This window comes from Lagopus leucura, unplaced genomic scaffold (assembly GCF_019238085.1).
Source record: "Lagopus leucura isolate 7727_CA_CO unplaced genomic scaffold, USGS_WTPT01 Super-Scaffold_100009, whole genome shotgun sequence".
NCBI lineage: Eukaryota > Metazoa > Chordata > Aves > Galliformes > Phasianidae > Lagopus > Lagopus leucura.
In genome coordinates this window covers 26,342,959-26,363,200 of record NW_024962266.1, presented here as the reverse complement: position 1 = coordinate 26,363,200, position 20,242 = coordinate 26,342,959, and the positions used below count along the sequence as shown (strand labels likewise).

Sequence of the window (20,242 nt, the reverse complement as noted above, 5' to 3'; positions counted from 1 at the left end):
TTTTTATCCCTCTACTCCCCTTCTAGACATAAAAGAATCCAAAGCGATCCGTCATCAAACCTACACTTAGAAACAAAGGGGAAGAAAGGCTCCGAGGGAGGCTGCCTGCACCTGGGCTCAGCCAGGAGCACTGCCTGGGCTGGCAGCGAGGCACAGGACCAGGCCAGCTGGGCTGCACGGCCGCTGTGTGTGAGCACAGCCTGGCAGCACTCTGCAGCACAGCAAGGTGCTTCCCTCCAAGGACTCCATAGAAGCAGTTTTCTGCACTGGGACCACAAGAAAGTATTCTGTTTATAGGAGTAAATTTAGTTCGATAACAGTTTTCTGGGACAGCTTGTTTTTACTTTCTTTTCTTCTGTTTGTTTTGTTTCAGCTAGTTGGAGCGTTCCTATAAGAAACCTGGGGTCAGTTTGCAAGTTATGAATCTGAACGCTTCAACAGCAAAGCAGAGCACTGCTTTTTTCACCCGTTGTGGGGCTGAACCATCATCATGCTTAACTTGCTCCATTTGCATATCCGATTTTTCTGTGCCTCGTGCCATAATCACTCCTCTACGTAATGCTGCAATTTGCAACTAGAGAGATAATAACAATTTCATAAACAAGATTATAACTCCAGGTATTTAATAAAGCAACGGGAATGTAGGATTACAACGGAACAGCTAAGGTACTGCACTGAAATTCCTCTGGAGAAATTAAAGCTGAACAAAAAAATGCAATAATTGAGAACAGATTTTTGCAAATTTTCCAGCCTTGTTCTGTAGGCAGCTATAAGTCTTTAGACTGTCATTGGTAAAATTCCACTCCGATACTCCCCGGTCTATTGCAGTGTGTGCCTCCAGCTTCTGCAGCTGCTTGCATGACTGCAGTGTTCCTGCAGTTGTGTTCCTGCAACACTTGGATCCTCCCTGAAATATCGATAAATGACATATAATCTAAAAGCTACTAATTAATTGGGCTTTGTTGAGCTGCTTGGAAATTAGAAGCTATTGAAGCATTTAGCATCTCGCTGCATGCACGCACAGCTGACGAATGTGTTAAGAGCCTCAAGTTCAGATGTCCGACGCTGATCCAGACTGGCAGAGGCCTGCAAGGTGCAATGAACTCTCCCCCAAAGAAGTTTACTGTAAAGAGGCCAAGTCGTACTCTTAAAATAGATTGCGTTAGCTGGATCCAAGAATTACAGTCCCCTTGGCCAAAGGTGTACAGTTGGGCTGACTTCTGCTCCCTCTTGTCAGACCTTCTTGAGCCCAGAACAGTCAAAGCTCTCTTAAATTAAGAGAAACTGCTTACAGATCTAGAAATTTAATGCCAAACAGGAACAGCTCTGAAAACAAGTCACCATGGGTCAGGCAATGGTCTATACCGGGGAAGACGTGAACTTTTAGCATTTGCCAAACCTAAGCAGTAGATAAATGAATCACAGCATTCCAGGACTCCAAATTATCTTGGAACTTTGCATTCCGTTGACACATTCATCTCCTGCCCAGGACAGAGCGGGGCTGAGCGCTGTGCTGGAGCAGCACTATGAGCTTCCAGGGAATACTCTGAATGAGGCCAGTCGCCACTCCAGAAAGGTCAAACAGAGCAAAAACCACGAAAATCCCTCCCACTTCCCATCTGGCAAACACAGCCACCCTAGGTGATAGACAGTACGATACCAGTGGTATTTCCTCACACAGTGACCAAACTATTAAATCAACTAGCAAGGAGTATTTCTACAGCAAGAACAGCTTCTCAGTAATCATTCTGCTTTGTTTTGAATGTAACGTTTCCACATTACATTTCTTCTAGCCTAAATATTCATATTTAAAAAAATATATATATATAGAAAATATGCATTAACCTGCTGGAATTAGACTCCTCCAAACACACGCTCCTTTAGTTTACTTGTATTTTGGGCTCTGCTACTTTCTGACCTCAGAATCAAGTTGGATAGCAAACTATTATTTTTAATAAGTTCTAACTGTTCCTCCCTTCCTAAGAAGCAGAAATTTGCTGCCAACACACAGCTCCAATTCACAAGAATATTTATTGTGCTGATAATTGAACTCTAGTCACGTGACTGAAAGAGGCTAACAGAAAAAAAAAAAGCAAGAAGCTCAACAGTAATTTCTAGACATCTATAAATTTCTTATTCTTTCTGCAGAGAGGAAGCTCCCTGGGGCTTTCTGGATAGCCTCAGTTTTATTTATCACCCACTCTCTTCCAATCTATGAATGTCATAATTCTTCCTCTTGCAAAGAGATGAACACGGCCTCAATCACACACAATCCTTGTATCAACTAGACATTGCTAAACAGCAGTTATGGTAATGGAAAATCCTGCGGTCTTGATATCAGCTTTAGTTCCTACTGGCTAAAATGCTCAAATCTGAGCTCTGAACCAGACTGTGGCTGACTGTAACCACGGCTGCCCTTTGGGTGTGAGGGAGAGAGACGGGGCAGAGGCGTTCTCCAAGGGATGCCCCTCTGGCTCTGGTCACATATTTGGATAGGCAGCCGCCGCAGACCTCTTGCTGCTCACAGTGCTGGAAAGCTACCGAGTTTGCTGCCATCGTATCTGCGCTAGGAAAACTTAAGTACTGTATTACTGCAGTTCACACACAGCACTAAAAACCAACGGGTTCTTCCTAATCAAAGGTACTTGTGTTTCTTCACAAAGAACTGAACGTGCGCTTGGTAGCTCGTTTCTTGCAAGGAACAATATCATCTGCTTCCAGGCTCCTAAATGGCTTTTTCAACTAAATGAGCTCCAATTGGAAAAAGGTCATAAACTTTCAAGAAGACCTCCAAGTAATTTTAAATATACTTTGCTATTTTCACTTTATTTTGTCAATGATATTTTTATTGCAAACTTAAAATACTTTTGCAGATTGATTTTATCCTTAACAGTTTGAAAAACTCAGATTTTTTTAGTGCCTTAAACAGACATTAATTTAATACCACTATTTTTGGTTCAATCACAATCAAATCTATGTTTATAAAGTCTTCCTTTGTCCAAATAGCTTTCTGTGCTCCAGCACACATTGTTTAATATTTCTGCATTAAAAGAAGCTTCTTTTTTGCTCAATCTAGGTGACTCTGCCAAGAAATATTTCTGAGCATGAATAAGCCATGAAATGTACATTCAAAGTCAGATTAAAAATATGCATCTTTGAGCTTGGAATCAAGAATAAACACTTGGAATCAAACCTTGGCCCTACTAAGGTCAATGGGAAGAGTTTAAAAGCAAGTTCTTTTTGATTACAGAGATGGGGCTCTAGCCTCAGCCTTCTCAAGATCCAGATTTCACCTAACACTGCTCTTTCTGCGCTGGTAAAGCAGGAATAATGCTATCCCAATAGCGGTAGATCATGCTGGAGAAATTCAGTTCAGAATTGCATTTTAAACACTGTCATGTGAACAATCACTAATTTCTGTGTTTGATTTTTTTAAATAAATAATTCTTTATGCACCAAGTCCAAGTTGCACAGCAGGTTGAGAGCTTCTGGGTTGCTACTTTGAAAAACGATACGTATGTTAGTTAAGGCAGTGAGCGAGGCTGTGGGTTTTTGAAATGCCCAAGCAAACTGTTTTCTGTTTTTAAAACATTTCTGAGGAGTCAGTCCAAGGCACTGTTCAGATCTGCTCTCCATGTGCCGATCCAGCACATGCCTTAGAGGAAAACAAGACCTGGACACTCATTTGCCTGCTTCAGTGCAGCTGTGCCAGTTCCCACTGAGTGAGTGACTCCTCCTGAACACTAACTCTCCCTTTTGCTTGCTCTTGGGCTTTAGAGGGGTTGCATTTCTGCTTTATTTTCTCCTGCCAAACAACATGATAAGTCCAGCCTTGTTTCCCAAACAAATGGAGAACTTAGTATTAACAAACAAGCCAAGTCCTGCTGCAAACTGAAAACGTTGATAAGAGAGCACAAAGAAAGTCTCGACTACTGGCCACAATTAAACTTCTTTTCTAATGAATCATTTCAGCTGAGTGCACACACTGGAAAATATTGTCATGGCAGATACCACCAGACCTCCACTTGTCGCAGGCCTGGGGTAAGCTTGGCTATTCAGGCCCTTTCCAATCCTCCTGAAAAATTTCTGGGGCATTCTAGCTTGGGGCAGTGTTTTTTATCTAACTGACAGCCTCAAAGAACTACAGCTGAGCAATATTTCTCACAACAACTTCTGGGCTTTTTAAAGTTCAGCCTGCAGGTTTTGCTGTCGCCCAAAGCCAGCTCTGGCCAGATCTTTACAGCAGCTTACACCAGATCCCAGCACAAAAAAAAAAAGACTATGGTTTTACATGGACATTTGTCTTGGACACTTTAGCAATATCTAGCTCATTTTATTTTATGTACTTGTATGCAAGCAGTTATTAGTGGTGAACACTATCAGATGGCTGAGCTCAAAAATTAAAATGTCAGTGATGTAAAAAGAGTCTAGATTGAGAAGTTGGCTTGCCACGTAATCTCAAACACACAAGTCCTACTTAAACTCAGTTTGCCTTGGTCTTTCCCTTCTGGTATTTTCATATTGACACTTAAATGCCAGTTTTGCTATAGTTTTTTGGGGGATGTGGATGGATGCCTACAAGTTCCAACCACTAAGTTTCTCAAATGCAGTCAGGAGTCATGCATAAATCTAACTTCCTCTCTCTAGGATGCTGCAAGGCTTCACAAGCTAACAGCATGCCTTACTCTGTGCCACTTCCTTATCATGCTGGAGCTCTGTTAATACCAAATTCATCAATGCAGTAAACTGAATGAAAAATCACAGTAAAGTCCACAGTAGTACACACTAAGGCACTGGATGGAAACATTACAACAGCGCCGCTGGTGCAGTACGTTGTGCATTATGTAGATCTGCAATTACCCGAATCAAATACGAACCAAAGCAGTGCACAAAACAGAAGAAGGTAGAAGAAGCTCTGTGAGACCACTCTGCCCACCTCTGTGCCCACAGAGCAACCCCTACAAAGACATCTGTAGTCCTTCCTGCTGCTTTCAAGGACTTCAGCTGAAGGGCATTTAACTTTATACCCTTGGGGACTACTCCACATCTACCGTGTTTCTTTGATGGTATGTTTTTTAGCTGTACTCCCAAGTCCCAACCTAAATTATCCTTCACTCTCCTTAGTGTTCACACCCTTCATACAATCAAAGATCTTTTACATCTTCTCCCTAGGGTGAGCTACACATATTTAGTGCACCAGACTATGATAACATTATTCTCAATAAATAGCACACACATAAAGAACCCATTGACTCAGAGGAAGTCTATCTATGGACCAGGTTGTAAAAGGAATAAGTACAGGGCAATCTGGCCTTAATCTTCATCCATAAATCAATAATGCCAGATACCCTCCGCAATTTCTCTTCATTCTGACTTTCCCTAAATATAGTCATTAGAGGTTCCAGTAATGCAAATGCAGGATTTTTTTCCATAGTGAAGTCAAACAAGAGTACCAATGAACCCCTTTATGTCTTAAAGGGTGCTGCTATGCAAGTGATCCAGTTGAGAAGACTTCAGTGTATACCCTACAGAACATCAGCTCAAGTTCTTGCTCATCCGAGGCTGTCTTCACAGCCCTGGAAGGAGCCTGGAGGACACTGAGAAGGCAGAACTCTGGTGAGTAGCTTCACTCTAGGATGAGTAACCAAGAAGGGTCAATTTTCATTATTGCTCATGGGGTAAAAGAAAGGAGAAAAAAAAAATTCCAGACCCTTCAATGTGGGCTTTTGAGCAGCTCAGCATTTAGTCGTTTGTATGCACAAAAGAAGAGCTATAAATGCATTGCTTATTCTCACTGTAAACCCTTTTCAAACTGGTTCCCCTAATGAATATAAGGAGTATTGATTTTTAAACCCATGTAAGTTCTCAGAGACAATGCAGACTGACTTAATTATAATCAATAAAATTTACAGACAGTGATGCAGCCCAGCAGAAATATTCCTACCAAAAAGTATGGCATGAGAATACTCCAGTTTCCCTATTGCACTGCTGTAATATGCCCTTAATACATATTTTATTATGTACAGAAGTCTGTCCCTGCATCCATCAGAGAATCACCTGCAAATCCACAGTTAAAACTAATTTGGTGATGTCTACAGTTACCTTTACATACCTTTAATAAGCAAGAAGAAATTTCCAGCAGCCCTTGAGAGAATTACTGAGAGCATCCCTCTCCTTTTGGATATTCTCCCATCTTTCAATCCATTGACTCTCATCATCTTTATCTGCAGCTATTTCTATTGCACTGATAAGGCACTAAAGGGCAGAGAGACTGAGCCAAGACTTGTCTCACCTGAATGTGGCTGCCTGCTGGCTGGGCACTTCCCAAAGTGAGCTGCCACCTGCTCCACGTGAAGTCAACAGGGAGAGCCAGGCAGTTGTGAAAGCATTCTGGGGAGCTGAGATGCCCTCAGGGAGTGCCTCTCCCATTTCGCCAAACAACAGAACCAGCCCAGGCAACCTCCTTGCACCAAGCACTAAGCTCTGGCAGATAAACTTAGATGAGGTGAAGCTATGCACAAAGCCTTTGGATCACAGGTTCCAGGCCAAGAAATGGAATGAGAATCTGATGTAGTTCAGAGCAGGATGGAAACTCCCAGAGCACCCTTCTTGAAGAGGCAGTGAAAAATCAATGGCAAAAGGAGGAATGGGGAAAATCTGAGTTCTAGTCTGTCTTCTGAACTTGCTTTGTTCCATTTGTCTCTCCTGTTACCTTGTGCCCATGTGGATCTTCAGACCCCCCATTCCCAGCATAGGGTCACCTTACATGCTGTCTGGGCTATGCAATGGAGAGGTCTGTGCAGTGCCAAAGCGTCCCCAGCAGCAGCAACCACCCTCACCATGACCCAGAAGCCCCACAGACCTGAGCCTAGCACTGCCACAGGACTATTTAGACCTGTTAAAGTGATTACTAGACATAAAAGGATGACAGTTCATGTTCATGAGCAGTGCTTGTTTTCAAAGCCTGTGCTTACCAAGTTCTACCTTGCTGTTAAGTCCTACCTTATTGGCACACCACTCTGTACCTTAAATGTTAGATGCTTCAAGGTAATAAAGATAAGGCTTCACCCATGTAGTAGCATCAACCAGACAAACCTCCCGAGATGACAATCATCTGATCAACACAGGTCCAGAGAGTCACTGCTCTGAGGGTACAGCGCCCAGATAAAAGCTGAAATAAACCCAAGGACTCGGGCAAGGAGGACACAGTGGAAACTGTCACTATTGCACTCAATAGTTCTACAGGAAAATAGGCAGTCTGCTGTCTCCCACTAACTAATCTCTGCAAAATTGCTGTACTACTAATTACCAGTATTAAATTTGAGAGGAAATAATGAGAATAAACAGTTTGACCACTCATGTGGCCCACCTTTTTCTTTTCTAAGTGCTTCTGAAACAGCTTGGTATTAATGGCCGTGCCTTTCTCTCCATGACAAATGAGTTGGTGTTGACAGTATAGGCTATCCGTAAGTGTTGAATAAGATCTAAGTAAAAAAAAAACAACAAGAAGATACCTTCTTTCGTAAATATCTTTCAGCTGGCACAGTAAATTACATTGATTCAGAAGTGACTCATTTCCAACACTGCACACATTAGCAGCCAGTATTATTCAATTTGAGATTTTAATTTATAACATACTCTTGGTAATGTACTCCCAATACATTCCTCACTTCCCTACCCGGTGACTGACAAAAGATGAAAGATCTTTACTGTATAAATATTTTATATTAAACCCTTCACTCTGCCGTATTTCTTCCATTGTCAGTTCCCATTTGTGAACACTATACATTGTCCCAAAAAGTGCTGATGTAGGCAAAGGGTGTGTGCCTGCACGCAGCCCTGCAGCTGCCATAAGCAGGGAGCCTGGGGAAGCCCGTGTGGGCAGTGAGCTCTGATGGCCAGGGCCTGGGTCATTCTGGCACAGGATAACGACCCACACTGATGCTCTGCAGGGCCCCACAGCGATGCTGCTGGAAGCAGCCTTCCCTCAGCCCTGCTCAGGGTACACAGTGATGGCTTTGCAAGCAGAAGAGACCTGCTTCTGCCTTCAGCCCTCAATCTGGGTGAGAACAGGAATAAGAATGCCTCTTCTCCAGTAAACGCTTCACAAACTCTTTTGTCACCTTGTCTCGGGGTGAAACTGTGTCAGCAGGCAAGATTAGATAACTTGACCTAAATCGTCCTGGAAATCTGTGGCAGACCTCAGCTCAGATCTTCTGACATCCTGTCGCGCGTATTACTGACGAGACCAACCCTAATCTAGAATGAGAATCCCTTTCCAAACAGTTACTTAGTAAGGGCTAAGTGCCACCACCAGACATCCACAATAAAACCCTCCTGGCTGAAGCCAGATTTGGCTCCTATTTCTGAATTAAATCATTGGAGGGCTCTAGCCATCAGCTACATGCATTGCTTCCTATTTTTGCTTGTTAAGCACTTGCTGTCTAATCCAGAAACGTTCCCAGCCCCACGAAGTGCACAAAACAGAAGTTATTTGTTCTGCTCTGGGCCAGTTCTTTGAGCAAATTGAAGTTGCAGTTCAATTGTCTGGTTGTTATTGTGCTGCAAAAGGTCCCTCACCCAACTGCTCTGACTTTCTGGGGTCATCAAGAAGAGTTATGTTAGGACCCCACAGTCTGGATCTTGCAGGCATTTCATTGCTAGATTTGAGGCAGCACGTGTGAATGCGTTACCGTACTTAGATACATAAAAAATAATTTCAACAGGGCTAAATTACCTTTATTATCAACCCTGGTAATTCCACTGCAGCCATTTTCTTGACTGATGTATGGAACACTATGAAATGAATCCTCTGAGAAGAAGATGGAAAAAAACAAGACAGTGATCAATGGACTCAATTAGTTACAGTATAATTCTACCAAGATGAAAAAGACTGAGGCACAGTGCAACTTCTCCAGCTCAGCTTACACGAGCTACTGAGAGCCTCCAGTAGTTGCTGAACTCCCCCACCACTCCCAATCCATGTAGTGCTCAGGGAGAGGAGCTACCAACACCTGCAGCAACACACTGGCAGTGCAGAGAGGCTGTGCCACAGGTGGAGGCTCCCAAAGAGTGTTTTATGGACTAGATACACATTATGTCTGTATTTCTTCACACATAAAAAGCGTTATAACAACAGAGAGATTTCTCTAATGACAACAAAATAAAACCTTCCCAACGGCACATCCACACAAAAAAATAGCAACGCTGTCGCTATGGAGGAACAAATTTCCCTTCCAATAATTCCCCAAAGGTTCCCAAAGTCATGCTTTCAGCATCTTTGGTGCAGAGTGCCAAGAAAGCAGATTCCCTTAACATGCGGGTCATCAGGATTGCCCTCTGGCATCCTGCTCTGTGCCATGTGACACCTGCTTGTCCTCAGGGTCACCAGGCACACTGCTAATGGACTGGTGGCCAAGAGCTGCAGAGCTGAGTGGGGCACTGAGGTGTGGGGCAGTTAATCACGTTATTAAGATCTTCATCACCCACAGTACTGAGTGCATGGAAACAGTCAGTTTGCAATATCGGAACGGAGCGATCTGTGTATTACGCCCGGGACATTACTGCACCAGGAAATATGTAAATGTCATCTTAGAAGATAAAGGCATGTACAGAGCGTGGCTTTTTGCATGTAAAGGAAATAAGATGAATGAATAAAGCTGATCAAATGATTAATAGAATCCATAATCTTAATCTTATTATTTCTAAAGAAGAAAAGGCCGTTCACTTAAGAGCTAGTCATCTCCATTTCATTAAGAACAATTATATTCCAACTGATCAAGATCTGCATCACGCAGCCCTCACAGCAAACACGTTCCTGGATTTCCTGTCACTTCCCACGACGCACAGAACTGTTGGGGGTCAGGAGGTGGGTGCAGAGCCAGCTGGGGGTCTTACAGCCCCCTCTGAAGTTGGCAAGAAAGGCAAACGCACCCCTCCCAGTGCCACAGTGCTCACAGAGCCATCAATCCAAAAGGGGATAGAAGAGCTTAGAAAATGTTTTCGCACCCTGTTGGGTTAAGAGACAGTGGGTATTAATGCTACGGCTGCTGCACCAAGCTTCCTCTTTGTGGTCAGCAGAGAAGCTGTGTGGTTGGGCAGAAGGAGTCCAGAGGCATTTTTTTTTTTTTAAAGAAAAAAAATCTGTGTTAAAACAAGAGAAAGTGGACCAGTTACACAGCAAAGCACAAACCACAGCCTGTCCTCTCTGCTGTTGCTTTCCCCCTCAATGTGGCCTACAGCATTTCAGCTTTCCAAAAAAAGGTTTAATTTAAACCATACAGTGCTACAAGCTGCCACGTTTCCAAATTCCACATTCCTTTCTAATCTGTGCACTTCAGAACTGACAAATTCTGCTTCCAACGGTACCCAGACAAGCTACAACGAAGGGGTTGCTGCAAAGCAGCCGTTCCCTGCCGGGTGAAGAACACTGACCCCACGCCTGGGCCTTCTGCTCCACCTCCAAAGCCATTGGATTCAGAGGCCAGATGCAATTTTTGTAAAATCACAGCTCTCCGGGGGACTTTTCACACAGTGAGGAAAGCACTTCCAGGGCTCAGGGGGAATTCCCAGTCTGGTACAAAGCCACAATGCTCTGACAGCTCTGCAAGAGCATTCTTCAGCCGCCATTTGTTTCCATGATTCCACCCAAAAATACACAGTGTGGTCAAGCATTCCCCTGTTCCAAGTTACACCAGTAACACTCTCACATCCCCCTTTGTCCTCGAGCAGCAGCAGCCCTCAGTGACACTAGCAGGACAGACGAGGTGCCCAAGGACTATGCCACAGCTCCACCTTGGCTACAGCCCATGGAAATGACCTCAGCCCGGGGCAGCACTGAGCCCAACGCCACCATCCCACAGACATCTCGCCTGCAGTTCTGGGTGCGATGCACACACAAGCACTACAGCACGCCCAGCAGCCACTTGTTGCTTCCCCCACACCTCCCAGCCATGGTGTGGCCATGTGGAGCAGCCACCTGCTGCCACGGGCTGACGGCACTCCCTGTCAGTAGCCTCAGGGCTCCCATCTTCACCGGCACTCAAGCAACGCTATAATTTTAAGGCACACGCACACAACTATTTATTACATCTCCTGCAAACAAACCGTAGCAATCTGCTGTGTGACGCGGCACAGGAGCACCAAAAAGGCTCCGAGCCGATCTGCGCCGTGGAAAGGAGGACGCGCAGCGCGCCGGGCTCCCCACCTGCTTTCTGCACCCACCGTGCAGCTCCTGCTGCCAACCCGCCGCGCAGGAAAAGCATATGTCACACCTCAGAAATCATGGCATTTTCAAACTTCGCTTTTTCTCTTTGCCTTCTGCTTTCCGATCCCTCAAAGTGCAGGCAGGGAACATTTCAGGCTTTGCTCAAGAGTCAGAAACTCTGCCTTTTTAGTTTCTTCTTTCCTTTTTTTTTTTTTTTTTTTTAAATGGCAGCTGAGATGCACATGTAAATCTTGGATACCTGCAACCTTAAGGAAACCATCAGACACTGCAAGACTCACCAGGAGAGCAATGGCACGGTAACAGCACACATCTTAAACCACCATTTAAATCACTGAATAGTTCAGCTCTATGTTTACTTTCAAGTAATGTCAGAAGTCGAGAGTAGAAGGCCAGGTTATTAGCCAGTGTAAATCCATTTAAGTCGTGGGCCTTTTCTCTGCTCCAGAATCATTGTGTTTATATTCAGGCAATGCACTCGACAGGCACCAGATGAACGTTCTTAGCCTCAGCTCAATGATTTTTCTGGAAATGGAAAGAGCTTATACGTGGGATCTCTGCCAGGGCAGGAACTCTGGTTTTCTGAGGCTGCGATTTCCAGTAGGAGACGGGTCTGTATTTCCCTCGTGCTCCTTTGAAAATCCAAAGCTACATTCATAAACTCGATAAGGTCCTTTTTAAACGAGAAAAGAAATAGTATAAAACTGGCACAGAATAAAGAACTATACTGATGCAACGCACGCCTTAAGTCAATGAAATACTCAGATTTAATACTAGCACAAACCTGAATCTTCATCACAAGTGCCAGGGCAGTCCAATAAGGCCTGAAGTTTGAGTAAATGTCAGTCATTCTCAGCTGTCCCACCGGTAGCCCCATAATGGGACACGCTAGCCAAAAATGGAAAGAAGGCACAGCATCTGCTTATGTTTAATTTATTTCTGCATTTTGGCGTGTTGTCCCGGGAGAATCAATGTTTTTAAGTGGCTGCATCTTTTTGAGCCAACTTGCTGTCCTTTCCTAACACATCAAGGACATGTTTCTGGAAATGGAACATGCTCCCTTCAAAACCAGGTACGGCAACCTTACGTTTTAAAAATTCAATACATGTTTTTTGTGTGAGGTTCCCTCAGTTTTATTCCAGCTGAACTCCAGATTCCCCCCTTTGACAGAGCCATAATTCTCATTAGCAGGAGCTAACGTGCACAGATCATGAAGGGAAGAATAAATCCCTAAGTGCATAACTCAGCCCAATGGACAGCAAGGCATCTCAGTGCCCCGGCTAACACAAAGCACGATGGGCACCAAAACCCACGCAGCTCCTGTGGATTTGCACAGAATAACTCACACCTGAAGACATCCCCTGGTACCAACCCCGGCCACAGCTCAGCACCAGTCAGAAGTAAATAACGTGTTCGTTGTAAGGTGGTGAAAATGAAGGGCAGAGCTGCTCGGTGCGCAGTTTGAGTTTTCGAATGCTAATTTCCTTTTAATAAAAAGCCGCTTGTTTAAGAAGTAAGAACAGTTCTGGAAACACAAAGGTGCACGGGTGTTGTTACAAGTAAATGGGGCTGATCGGTAGGTTTTTTAACAATTTGGTAACAAGAAAAACTGGTTACATGCTGGGACTTTTCATGCCAAGTCTCAGCCAGAGCAAAATTTTATGACCGAGTTATAAACCCTTGAAAATAAGGGTTTATAATAGAAACGCTGACAGACCCTTAATTATAGCAGCACTAGCGGGCACTGTTGTAATAAGGCCCACATATTTTCCTCTTTGATCATTATTTATAGGATGCATTGGAAATCATCCCGTTTACAACTGTAGGTGGAGTTTGATCCATCAGGAAGGGGAGCGCAGCACCCGGCGCTGCCGGCGCCGTGCCGCACACAGCCCGGGGCTGCCGGCAGTGACGGATGCCTGCGCTCCGCCGGTTTGTATAAGGGGTTGAAGTTCAGGCTGGTGCAGTGCAGCATTCCCCGGGACCTGCTGCCTCTTTAGGCAGGCGATTAATCACATGATCGATAGACCATATGATTAGGCACTAATAGCTGATAGGAGGAGAGAATAAACAACCATAAATTTGCTTTGTACTGAGTAATCCAAGTGTAAGAGAGGTCAGATAATGGCCAAGTAAGGTCATGTTGCCTAAGGAGCCCATATGGGAAAGATGGAAGATACATACATTTTTAAATATCTTCAATTACAACTGCATTGCCGGGCAGCCTTCGGGCTGCCGACGTGCCCCTCTGTCTGAGCACAGCCACGGCGTGCACGCGGTGCTCCGAGCACCATGAGAGCAAAGCACGGCAGCCTCTTCCACACCACCAGAAATGAACAGCGCAGAGACTGCAGCCCATGCAACGACTTCAAACCGAACAGCCATGTTGGCTCGCTGTAATTTAATTGACACCGGGAGGTGCAGGTGCCCGTGCACAACACCGGAGCAGGACGCTCAGCCCACAGGGCCGTAAATCGTCAGCTCCCTCCCCACGCCTGCCTGCCCTGAGGCTCTCCTCTTTCCTGCATAAAAAACAGCCTTTTCGGGACTCAAGATGCAAACCAGGTTTAAAGCCTTTTTTTCCCCTCTATATTTTTTTTACAGTAACTGTACCTTTTGTCTACGGCAACGGATTTGAGAAGAAACAAAAATGGCTGGGTAAAAGGAAGAAAAAAAATCCTTCAGTCACCCCAACAAAGGCAAGGAGTTTACAAACCTTCCCCATCAGCGCTGGGTGCAGGCAAAGTACTTCATTAAGTTGAAACAAAACTCGACCAGTAAAACTGCCAGCTCCGCCAGAGCCAACCAGCAGGCGCCTTGCCGCATGCTCCTGATTGACCATCAGCAGACTATGGAAATCGCTTTCTCCGCCGAACAATCGTGGGGATAAATGCCCTCCTTTATCTCTGGGGCTATTTCTAAAGTCCCCTTTCTCAGCACCGGGACATTCAGGGGCTGCGATCTCATTTTGTCGCTTCCCAGCGGCAGTGGGAAAGCGCGCAGCGGCTGCGGGACCGCCCTGCTGCACCCGTGTGCGCAGCCACACAGCCTGAGGCCAGGAGGATCCTGCCCGCATCCGTTTGAAAACGAAGCCGTGCTTCAGACATCGTGCAGACCCTTGAGTTTCAAAGCAACTGAGATTTGAGTGCTGCCACAACGTCAAGCAATTCAGAATCACTGGAGTGCTGCAAGAACCGCACGTGTACTTGACTTTGTGAGCGAGCGCAAGCAGTGCAGACCCGGGCACCGCTGCTGCTGTGCTCCCAGCTCCTTCGTGCCTCGTTCTGCTCGTATTCAGCAGCACGGGCCGTGCACTGCCCGCTGCACCCACCTGAAGAGTCTGTGCTGCAGGGTCTGGGCGCAGGCTGGAGCTCTGCGGGTGCTGCCCTCCCTGCTTTGCTTTGGAAGAAAGGCTTCTGCCACTTAACATAAACACACTTGACTTTGAAGGCCCTGCTAGATACATTAAACTAGAGAAGGCTCCTCAATAATTTGGAGGGTAATGTAAACACTGAGCATGAGCACAGCTGAGTGCTTAGACCATGGGGCTCTGTGATCTCCATCTCAGGGATGGTCACTTCCTTCAACCTGTAAAACAGCGAGTTCCTTCTCTTTCACAAACAACTGCAGGAATACTAATAAAGCACTCATTGGACAAGTTACTTTATGTTTCTTTGCACAAGATTCACCTGCAGAACACCAGGTGAGCATTTGCTGGGAGAAGCATGCACAGCCAGTCCCAGCCTGCAGCTGCAGCCTCCCGCTGCAGAGCCAAAGGCATGTCCTCCCCAAAACACCTCCAAGATTGACTTAAAAAATAGATTTTCTTTTGCATTCAGTCTTCTTGTTCGATTGCAACCTGCCTTTGCTGTGTACTGAAGAAGATGCACAACTTTGAGAACTATCTCTTACCCTTGCAAATAACATTCATGGGTGTAATCACATTTCTCTCTGCTCTGCAGTTGTCTGGCTTATCCAGCCCGTACATTCTTAGCCATCCTCTCTCTTGTTCAATTTTAAACATTAACCTAAGAGGAAAAGGGTGCTTCCTGGGATGAATTCATTCAAAACCATCCACTAGATTTTTATTTGTGCCACAAATAAAGAGCAGGCAAAACAATCTACAGTTCTTAAAAAATATGAAATATTACCCATCTGTGTGGCTGTGAAACACTTTCTGTGTAACTCATCTTCTTGGAATTCAACTGTGTTCCAGGGAGAGAATATCCATGGGCAGAGCTGCTGGAGCTGCCCAGCGCTGTGATGCCTCACATGCTGCTCCTCGAGGATACCAACATTTATTTCATTAACTTCCCCCCTAACTTACACAGTGGGCCTGCATTCAGAAGCACGCATGAATAATGCAGATTTCAAAACCGCATTATTACAAAGGATGTTGAGTTCACACACTGTCAACACCAATAAACCCCCCAAAGGGCTAAAATCCAGGACACCCCCTGCTCCTCCATGCCCCCTCTCTGTGCACAGTAAGGCTTGCAGAGCCCACACCCTGCCCAGTGAGAAGGTGGGTTTTGTGCTCTGTGGGCCTGGCCAGCCCCATAGCTAATGCCTGCTCCTCGCCCTTGCAGGGGAAGCAGCAGGGCCAGCAGGGCAGGGGCAGCCCCAGCCCCTTCCTGACCACTTGCAAGCTAAATTAAGATGTGGAAAAACAAGTGAGAGAGACAAACACTCAGAGGAATGGGGTAAGAGTAACAAGGTCACGTTGTTACACTGGCAGCCATTGCCAAACTTGCAAGCTATCTGAAAGTTACCTATATATAAAATAATTAAAATCAGCTGTCCCATCCTGCCACACCAGCACAGGTTTGCTCACACCTTGCACACTATGCAACAGGGAAATAGCAGAGCTGTGGTGGTGGCTGTGGGGTGCAGTCAGGCCATGGCACAGCATAGCACACACAGTCACCCTGTCACCTGTCCCCAGCACAACCCCAGCTGGGCTACCACAGTGGGCTCCTGTAACAAGGAGCATAATGAGCATGGTGGCACTCATAAGGCGCCCCCAGCCCAGAGACAGCTCACACTGGCCACTGATGCTGCCTGGTGGAGCAGTGAATCCATCTGAATAACCCTGTGAACAGAGATGAGCTGCACACCAAGGGCTGCTCCCTACCTGCTGCTGACCTCTAACACTCCAGGCAACATCATGGTGCCTCACAGCAACAACCCCTCCTGTGCCCCTCGTTGAACTCCATGGAATTCCTTCACCCCATGCAGCACTGGACCTGACAGCAAGATGCAGTAGTAGTGCTTAAGACTTATCTTCTGCTGGCACGTGTGAGGTGCACTAACTGCCAAAAGGACAGCCCTTGGCCCATGTTACAGTCAGAAAGATTAATTAACGCGGTGGAAGGGCAATACAAGAGTGTAACAGCAAAGGGACCAATGCAGATAGAATAATGTTACAAAGGAAAAGTGCTCACCTGCTTCTGAAGATCTAAGGCGTGCAGGAAAGGTACCACAAGGAAGGGATCTCCAACCAGAGAACCTTCCAGGGTGGCAGTCAGCCCTTAAATGAGGTCTAAGAGAGGTGCAGCCAACCTCCACCCCTTCCAATCACACAGCTGAATTGCCTTCACCTGTGCTCCCAGGGCTGACCAGGTGCTTTCCCCAGGTGCTCCATCAGTGCTTCAGGCTGTGACTTAGAAACCATGCAGCCCAACATTAGAATTACACCACCTGAAAACAGCTGGCCCCTCTACACTTATTACAGGTGGAAAGTATTGCAAAATCTCTGGGTAAGATGGGGGCAGATGTGTGCAGCTGCACTCAGCTCAACAGCCACGCACAACTACCCGCCTCTCCCTGTCTGAAATCACTGAAGCACCCACAACACTGGAATTGTGTTTGGAGAGCGGTGAGATGCCAGTCATGCTGTAGACTGGGAGGTGGAAGGACTGTTCGTGGTCCTCCAAACCCCTGAGTTCCCTACATGAACAGCATTACCAGTGCTGGCACTCTCCAGCAGCACCCTCAGCATGGTTAAGGAGGAGAGCACAAATGTTACGGATGGCCTCCAGCAGACACCTCCCTGGACAGGCACGAGCTTCTAGAAATGATCAGCGACCACTAGAAGCCTTTCTGTTCTCCAGCTCACACAGACAGGCGAAGGAAAAAAGACACAGCTCTGGTCAACCCCATTTCTCTGCTGTGAGCAGGTGTGAGTCGGACCAGGAGCTTCATCTGGGCAGATCAGAGGAGATAGGTCAGCAAGAGGTGAAGCTCAGAGGCAGCCCTGATCCCTGCTGTGAGCATGGGGTCACCTGGTGCTCCTGTTTCCCTCTCAGCTCACCTCACACGACCGGAGCACTCTCTACAGCAGGCCCAGTGCCAGCCACCTCCTCTCAACCCATGGATGGGAGATATACTATTAGTGACACCAGACTGTGCCTTCCACATCCCACCCCAATGACCCACGCTGGTCAATAGGGATGGAGTTGTTCTCCAGGAGCACCAGGAAGCTTTGCTTGGCCAACTTCTGAAGCACTCCCTGCTCCAGGCCTACTCGGTCCCGGTACAACCAGCTGGGACACGGGTGGTGGAAGAAAGTCTGTGGGCGACAGCCCAGCCCCTGTGCCCAAGAGCCGCGCGTGATGCAGACGCAGTGAGACAGGATGTCTTCCCGCAGAAAGACTGAGTAAATAGTGGATAATGACAGGATTTCTATTATTGATGCTTCAGCAAATCGTCTTGGATCCTCGGAGGATCAATTAATCATTGGGATTGTCAACACCCAACTCCATGTTCTAAGTTTTTGCCATCCAGCTCTCTCATCCTCCCCTCCACACAAATGATGCTGGGGGCATGGTGCCAAACGGAGCGGAAAAGAAAGACGGAGAAAGAAAGCTCTGAACAGAGAGGCCGTTGTCAGGGCCGGACCCTCGCGCCGGCGAGGAGATCAAATGCAGCTGCCCCATGGCTGCGTGCAGCTCAGCCTGGGGGCAGGCGGGACGGGGAGCAGCCAGCCAGCCTGCGCCGGGCACAGATAATTAAATCATCCGATTGCCGGGCAGCCCACATTAAGAAGCTCATCGGTTTGCATGCTGCCCCTTGCTGTGGCCACCCGTGAGCTAAGTCTTGCCTAGATGCTAGTAGAAAATTAAGACAAATTGTATGGCTGAAGATCAGACTCGAGCACTGCCAATGCCCTTGCCTGGAAGCTCCGCTGCAGAATGAGGGCACATGTGTGTGGGAACCAAGGCTCGGAAGAGAGCTTTTAATGAACAACGTGCCAGCACTTGTTGCCAGAACACACTCTTCATTTCAGCTCTTGGAGAAAACAAAACCCTTAAAACCAGAGTTTACTACATTTCACTGATCTTCAATATGGCTAGAACTTCAGGATGCTTCTCCTCAAGCTAAGTTTGTATCAGTGAAAATATGCTTCTTGTTAAAGAAACTATTTAAAATGTGGAATCTAAAATCAAGCAAAAATAGCAGACAGTATGTTCAGCTTCAAAATTGGCTTGCACTCAACCAAGTATACCATAAACAGAAGGCAGAACTGACTATTTTTATCTTAACAGCCCTTGGGTGATTAAAATTTGGGGCCAGAATAAACAATTTTTTTCCCCATTCCTTGCAAGAGAATATGTGACATGGGTTTGGAGTCCTTTCTAATTTTTTAACTCTCTTCCTCGCTATAAATTGTTTGCATTAGAAATGTTCCCATATACCCAACTGCATGAAGGCTGTGTTGCACCAGGCGTGGTACTAATTACAGGAACACACAGACCACTGTGCCCTGCAGAGATTACCGTGCAAGATAAGCCAAAGACAACAACAAAGTGCTAAGAGAGAGCAGGTGAGAACAGAGGAAAAAATGCACTGATACACGGTATATGTGGGCTTTCTTTGTGAGGAATGTGAGGTGTCATGGCCAATCTCTATAGCCTGAAGGCATGCGAGGGATGAGGGTCACAGGGATGTGTCTAGGACTGAAAGGACCAGATGGGGTCAGGGGAGGTGACATGGGGACACGAAGGCTGGAGGAGGGAGAAGGGAAAGGGGTCGAGCGAAGATGTGCAAGTGCTAAGGAAGAACATGCTGGGGAGCCAGTAATGCATCAATGGGGCAAGAAGTAAATGGATGGATCCCTAACACAGGATGGCATGGCCAGTAGCAAAGTCCAGCAGTAATACTGGGTATCCACACGAGTGGGCTCAAGATGGCCTGTGCAGAAGAGACTGAGAAAACAGACCGCAGAATCCACAGCTTTCTAGCATCCGGAACAAGCCAAAAAAAGCAGTTATGTGTTGAGGGATGGGCAGGGCAAGAGAGAGTTGGGGAGGTACAAATTGTTTGCACGTTTGCAGAACAAGGAGTTGAAGATGGAGGCCAGGTTTTGGCCATCAATTGGCAGCGGTTCCAGCAACAGGAGGAAGAAGAAGAAGCGATGGGAAGAGGAGGAAGCAAAAAAGTCAGTTTTGATTGTGTTAAATAATGTTAATGATTTAACTGCTCCTGGAGAGGTAGCTATGGTACCAGACTAAGCAGTGGGACCAAACGGAGGCAGTGAGGACAGGGGCACTGGGCTGGGCTTCACAGGATGAAACCATGGGAGCAGAAACAGCTGTTCTGAAAGAAGATGTAGAAGAGAGAGCCTGAGTGAGGACTGTGGGCCACCTCCAGCATAGAGAGGTTTGGACGTTTATCGAGCTAAGGAATATATCTGGGTTTCTTTGCAGCAGCACCTAGCAGATTTGTTGGGACACAAACCAGCACCAACGCTCAGAACTTCCTGCAGGCCTTCAAAACATGACTCCTCATCTTTCCATTACAAACCACACATTTTAGTACTTCAGTTGCAGATGCTACAGTTCACACTTCACAGAGGAGGAACTGCTGCATCCTGCTGTGAAGACCACCCCAGCAATATTTATTTAAAAATAACTGAAAAGAAAGGTTTTCTGAAAAGATCCCTTAAAAGCTGCACAGACGTCCAAAATGATGGCAGAGACGTGATATGCAGCAGGCCCAAAGAGTTCACAGTGAAAG

The 20,242-nt window shown here is 46.2% G+C and overlaps 1 protein-coding gene across 15 annotated transcripts in view; it reads right to left on the bottom strand.

Moving 5' to 3' along the window:
- The window catches only part of NFIA (nuclear factor I A), a 233,890-nt gene that overhangs the window by 174,751 nt on the left and 38,897 nt on the right, over positions 1–20,242 (bottom strand). The window lies entirely within an intron of this gene.